This window comes from Bombus vancouverensis, unplaced genomic scaffold, assembly GCF_051014615.1.
Source record: "Bombus vancouverensis nearcticus unplaced genomic scaffold, iyBomVanc1_principal scaffold0070, whole genome shotgun sequence".
Lineage (NCBI taxonomy): Eukaryota > Metazoa > Arthropoda > Insecta > Hymenoptera > Apidae > Bombus > Bombus vancouverensis.
The window spans coordinates 154199-161049 of NW_027468961.1; the positions used below are offsets into that span (position 1 = coordinate 154199).

At 43.4% G+C, this 6851-nt stretch overlaps 1 long non-coding RNA gene across 1 annotated transcript; it reads left to right on the forward strand.

Annotated features, from left to right (window-relative positions):
• Positions 1–730: 730 nt before the first annotated feature.
• On the forward strand, positions 731–1847 carry LOC143304989 (uncharacterized). The gene is made up of 2 exons (XR_013061662.1): positions 731–1308; positions 1593–1847. It is a non-coding gene; the product is annotated as an uncharacterized LOC143304989 (long non-coding RNA).
• Positions 1848–6851: the final 5004 nt, after the last annotated feature.

The following is a 6851-nucleotide window of genomic DNA, read 5'->3' on the forward strand; positions in this document are numbered from 1 at the left end:
CCAAAGGAAATTTGACTGATGGTATCTCTGAGTTCGCTCAAGGTGGACGTAGATGTCGTTGGTAGTTGAGTGACTACCGGTGTTATCGATATCCCTTGAGGTTGTGCAGTTTGATCATCGATATTTCGTCTTCTTTTGAGGTATAGTAACGGGTGGGTGACTGAGCCGCATATTGCTCCTAATAGGGCGATTCCGCATTCGTAAGTTTCACGTAACTGGTATCCGTGTGCGGCTATATATATTATTGTCTTGATTAGTTTAAATATTGCGAGTATTCCAAATATTGCTGCACTGACAGTTCCAAATTCCATAAAACCAGTCCATAAGCTTGATACGGTATTTTTCGCTATTGTCGTTAATGTGTTTTGTCCATCATTCCCAGGATGTTTACTGTTCCAGGGACGATTGTTTTTCCTGTTGCTCCTCTGGCCAATGCGTTCAAGACTGCAGATTTTCTACCGCGAACATGACGTGGTCCCGTAGTGCATCGAGGTCTTTTGGGTATACATTCCGCTCGTGGCCAACGACGATGGTGCTGAATATCGCCACGTTTGGCGCACGTCCGGGCGGAGTTCCTGTGGTGCGATTCCTTTGCCAAACGGGTAGTTCCGAGTAGCATTTTGTTGTATGTCGTACCTTTACTTGTACCGGAATGCATTTGACTATATGGACCGCTTCTCCTGCGATCAAAGCCATGTGTCCTGGGTTTTGGTTATGGTGTATGCAAATTCGTCGGGCGGTAAGTTTGCCAAGCTTAAAGCGTTCTCTATTAGTTTCTTCTGTGTGGTGTATCTTTGTGTCAGTGTATCATGGTATAATGTTTTCATTTCTCGAGTTTATCAGAAATAGGAATAACCTTTTATAGAAAAAGAAAATTTTATATTTATATATATTTGTTAAGGAAATTCGAGGATATGGGAATACAAATTATTGCCTACATTTCCCACACAACAGTTATACATCTATATTACTCTCTGAAGAACGTCTTGCACGCACGCTGGTCGCCAACCGACTATCCTAGATTCTTCTAACATCTGGCAACAGTCTTTTGTCTCCACTAAGACCTTGACGCCCTCTGGCCCTTACACACACACTCTCATGTACAGTGTAAATGTATCACTTCCCTAACAACGTTATATTTTTTTTCTTTCCTTTTTTCTTCTTCCCCTTTTTCTTTTTTTTTTTTTTGTTTCTTTTTATTGTTAAAACCTTTGTTTTATTTTAGGTTTTACGTACTTGTTATCAGTGAAAGTAAATATTATGAATACTACTTGGATTGTAATTATATACATATATGCGTACGTATTGGTAAGTAGTATAAATGAGATTTGTTTTATTGTTATAAATATATAAGTATATATCATCAATAGGAACAAATATCACAAATGTACCTTGTTTTCGGGTATATATATATATATATATATATGTGCGTGCAATGGTAAATATGACGGCTTATTTTTATGAGTCACTTGCATTATCAATGGAAGTGAATGTTATAAATACCGCCTACTTTACAACATGCGTGTATATATATATAGTGGTGAACATAAGTGAAAATTATATGCATAGTTATAAATGTTGTTTGTTTACAGGTGGATAGCATCAGTGTTTGGTTTCGTGAGTGGCGTACAAATACTTTACAGTTCCACTGTGTGGATTGCTATTCATGTTCTTCCATCCGTCGTTCAGAAAATGGTTGATGAGTTCGCCATCAGTTCTGTACACACATATAAAAATAGTTAATGTATATATGTAGTATCGTGAGTGAGAGGCCTGGGAGTTGGCGGGTGAACCGCGTGGAATGTCGCGAGAGCCGAGGCGTTTGTTTTTGATCGCGTAGTTTTGGAAAGAGGAGACCTACGTGATCTTGGCCACGAGCGGTTGCCAAGGGACGGGAGAAAAGGAATCAACAAACGGAGTTTGCGAGTGGCGTTGCCGAGAGAGTGTTGATTGCATTTTGTGAAAGTCGAGTCGTTATCTAATTATTTAGTTGTGCTGTTTTCTGTACGTTTGGTGTGAATAGTTCAGGTTGAACAACAATCGTCTTTTTCTGTCCGATTAACATCTGTATCATCCATTCCTTGTAAATATATTATATCACGATATTACATTTTTGGGGGCTCGTCCGGGATTGGACAAGACAGAAAACGAAACGGTTTAACAGAGCTATTCGAGCTAGTTGTGAATTTACCGGTACGCGGTGCGATAAAAGACGATATCGTTGACTGTTTAAGTTTGTGTAGTGTGAAAAATGGCAAACGTCGGGGACGAACGATTGTCGGGTGAAGAGGGTTCGACGCTGGAGGAGCTGAGGAGTAAGCTCGCGCGAATGAACCTCCCTATATCTGGTGCGAGGTCAGTGCTGATTGCAAGGCTGAATCGGGCGTGTAGGGCTGGACAATCGTATCCTAAGGGATCGACGGGCGGTGAAGAGCTAACCGGTCAACGAGATTTAGGAAATGTACAGAGAGCTGAGCGTGATTGTAACGAAGATGAAAATTTTGAGAAAATGAATACGAAGGAGTTGAAGGAGCGCCTCGCTAGTTTGGGTTTAAAAACGACGGGAAGAAAAGTAGAATTACGCGCACGGCTTCAAGCGGCCATGGATGGTAATGACATAACGTCGGAAGAAGAAAGCGACGACGAAAGTGAGTATGAAGATGACAAAAAAGACGCAGGAGGATACAAGAGAGGTACGCGAAGGGTGTATCAGGACCGTGATGAATATTGTCGAAGGGCATGTGTTGGTTCGACACTGAGTTTTAGAGACGTCGAAGATGCATTAGAGTCGTTTAGTGGCAACAAAGGTGAAAATGTCGAACGATGGTTCGAGTCGTTCGAGGAAGTCGCTGATACGTGCATGTGGTCGGATGGGCAGAAGGCAGTCTACGCGAGGAAGCTGCTGAAGGGATCAGCGAAAATATTTGCGAGCTTCGAGTGTCATGCCAGGACTTGGCATGAGTTGAAGAGGGGGCTAGTGAAAGAATTTTCGAGGAAGGTCAACAGTAGGCAAGTACATCAGAAACTTGAAGAAACAAAAAAGGAGAGTGATGAAGCATGTTTGGCTTACATGTACCGCATGCTCGAAATAGCCAACCATGTGGACATAGAGGAGGAAGCAAAGGTGGAATACATCGTGGATGGAATAATAGACGACGAGAACAATAAGGCTATATTGTACGGCGCTACATCAATCAAAGAGTTGAGGAAGAGGTTAGTGATGTACGAAGAGCAGAAGAGTCGCAGAATAAAGTCGATTGTGAAGCCGGCTAAAACCCAGAAGAACGGGAAGCCCAGTCAATCTGTAGATGCAATGAAGAAAAGAAGATGCTTCATTTGCGGTAGTGAGGATCATGTAAGTGTTAAGTGTCCGGAGAGGGGAGAAGGTGTTAGGTGTTCCGAGTGCAGCGGATTTGGACATATTGCAGCGAGGTGTACGGCACGACCGAAAGAGACTTGCGTAGTGTCAAGATCCGAAAAGGGGAAGTATGTGAAGGAAGTGGCGATAGATGATTGTAGGTTTGTGGCACTAGTGGATACGGGTAGTGATCTCACGTTCATTCGATCAGACGAGTATGCGAGGTTAGGGTCACCACCCCTAGGTAAATGCACGCTTAAGTTCGACGGTGTTGGTTCCGCTGGCAATGAGACCTGGGGTGAATTCACCAAGGTAATGACGGTTGATGGGTGTAAACTGCCAATCACTTTGCACGTTGTTTCAAACAAAATATTGACGAAGCACGGCCTGTTGTTAGGCACTGATTTTCTGGATCAGGTAGAGTTACGGGTTAAACGAGGCGAAGTGACTTTCTTGCGGCTTGACGAACAGACTAACAAAGACATGCCGGATGTGTTTAGAGTTAACGTGGTAGAACAGACCGACGAAACAGACCTAACACACGTACGGGAACCGCATTATCGTGAAGCGATTCGCGATATCGTTAGGGGGTATAGGCCGGAGAAAAAGCGGGACGTTGGGATAACGGCAAAAATCGTTTTAAAGAGTGACAAACCTGTGGTTCGAAGGCCGCGAAGATTGGCGCCTTCGGAGAAAGAAGAGGTGGACGAGTTGATGGAATTATGGACAAATGAAGGCACAATAAAACCGTCAAACTCAGAATATGCAAGTCCCATAGTTGTAGTTAGAAAGAAAGATGGTTCTATCAGAGTCTGTGTTGATTTTCGCGAGCTTAATGAACTTATTGAGTGTCCACATTTCCCATTGCCTTTAATTGATGATATTTTAGATGCATTGCAAGGTACTCAGTTTTTCACAACGTTGGATTTAAAGAATGGTTTTTTTCACGTGTGTTTAGACAAAGACAGCCGAAAATATACATCTTTCGTTACGCCATCGGGGCAATATGAATTTTTGAAGTTGCCGTTTGGTTTAAAGATTTCACCCATTGTGTTTCAGAAGTATATTTCGATGATCTTTAAGGAACTAGTAGGTAAAGGTATTGTTATCGTGTATATGGATGACATTATTATTCTTGCAAAGAATTTAGAGGAGGCGTGGGAACGTTTGCAAATGGTCATAGAGTTAGCTGAGCAGTATGGGCTAATTATAAACTGGGGAAAATGTCGTTTTCTGCAGCAGGAAATTGAATATTTGGGGTATATAGTCTCAAAAAATACCATAAGGCCGTCTACACATAAAACTAGGGCAGTAGCAAACTTTCCCAAGCCAACATCTGTTAAAAAGGTTCAGAGTTTTTTGGGACTTACGGGGTACTTTCGAAAATTTATTAGGGGATACGCGAAGATTGCTAAGCCTTTGACGGATTTGTTGAAAAAGGAGGTAAAATTTCAGTTCGGCGATCGAGAAGTAGAGGCCTTTGAAATCTTGAAAACAGCGCTTGTCAACGAACCAGTGTTAAAGTTGTATAGAATGGGCGCGGAGACTGAGTTGCATACAGACGCGTCCGCAGAGGGTTACGGAGCAATTTTAATGCAACTAGATCTGGACGATGGAAAATTCCATCCGGTCTACTTTGCCAGCGGAAAAACAACTCTCGCCGAGGCAAAGTACACCAGTTACGAACTGGAAGTACTAGCAATTGTAAAAGCGTTGAACAAGTTTAGAATATATCTGTTAGGTATGCCGTTTACTATCGTCACGGATTGCCAAGCGTTTGCTATGACAATGAAAAAGAAAGATTTGTGTGTGCGTGTAGCCAGATGGGCCTTGTTACTAGACGAGTTTAAGTATCAGGTGTGTCATAGGCCAGGTAAAAGCACGCAGCATGTGGATGCTCTGAGTAGAACCCCCCTGCCGAGCACTATGTATGTAACGGAAAGTGAAGACGGGCTGATTGCACGGTTGAGAAGTGCACAGAACAAGGACGTTGAAGTCCGTAGGATTTTAGACGCCGCAACGTGCAATCAGGTCGATGGGTATGTAATAAGGAACAATATTTTGTATAAAGAGTGTAAGGATGATGTGTTAATAGTAGTACCGAAGGCTATGCAGGTTCAGGTAGTCAGGCAGGCGCACGAGCGTGGGCATTTTGGGGTCACCAAAACAGAAGCTATAGTCAAGAAGGACTTTTGGTTTAAGGGGCTACGTGAAAAGGTCGAGCATGTGGTATCTAACTGTCTCGATTGTATCCTAGCCGAACGAAAATTGGGCAAGCAAGAGGGATATCTAAATCCGTTAGACAAAGGTGACACACCGTTAGACACTTACCATATTGACCATGCGGGCCCTATGACAGCTACAAAGAAAAGATACGCACACATCTTTGTAGTAGTGGATGCGTTCACGAAGTTTACGTGGCTTTATCCTACTAGATCTACTGATACCGCGGATGTTATCGATCGACTGAAGAAGCAAGCGGCTGTTTTTGGGAACCCACGACGAATTATCTCTGATCGGGGAACAGCGTTCACATCCAACGCGTTCCAAGAGTATTGCGAAGAGGAAAATATAAAGCATTTATTAGTCACGACGGGGGCGCCGAGGGGGAACGGGCAGGTAGAGAGGGTAAACAGGACACTCATACCTTTACTAAGTAAACTGACTGCCCCTAAACCCGATGATTGGTATAAACATGTCGACCAAGTACAGAAATACCTGAATTTTACATTAAACAGGAGCACGGGAAAAACTCCTTTCCAGCTACTTGTCGGGGTCGAGATGCAAACTAAAGAAGACCTACAGATCCGAAAATTGGTTGAAGAAGAATGGGTGGTGGAAAATTGCTGCTACTCAAGAGGAAAATCGGAGGCACTACAACAAAAGAAGAAAAGGTGCGAAACAGTACCTAAGTGGAGAGTTGGTGGCCATAAAGAGAACGCAGTTTGGCCCAGGATTAAAACTGGAAGGAAGATTTTTGGGTCCGTACCGGATAGTGCGAGCAATGCGGAATGATCGCTACATTGTGGAGAAGGTAGGAGAGCATGAGGGGCCAAAACGGTCATCAACTACTGCTGATTTTATGAAACCTTGGGTCATAAACGCCGAAAGTGACGCATCTGATGACAGCGAGATAGAAGGCAACATCTGAGGGCAGATGTTATTGCAGAATGGCAGAGTGTAGTATCGTGAGTGAGAGGCCAGGGAGTTGGCGGGTGAACCGCGTGGAATGTCGCGAGAGCCGAGGCGATTGTTTTTGATCGCGTAGTTTTGGAAAGAGGAGACCTACGTGATCTTGGCCACGAGCGGTTGCCAAGGGACGGGAGAAAAGGAATCAACAAACGGAGTTTGCGAGTGGCGTTGCCGAGAGAGTGTTGATTGCATTTTGTGAAAGTCGAGTCGTTATCTAATTATTTAGTTGTGCTGTTTTCTGTACGTTTGGTGTGAATAGATCAGGTTGAACAACAATCGTCTTTTTCTGTCCGATTAACAT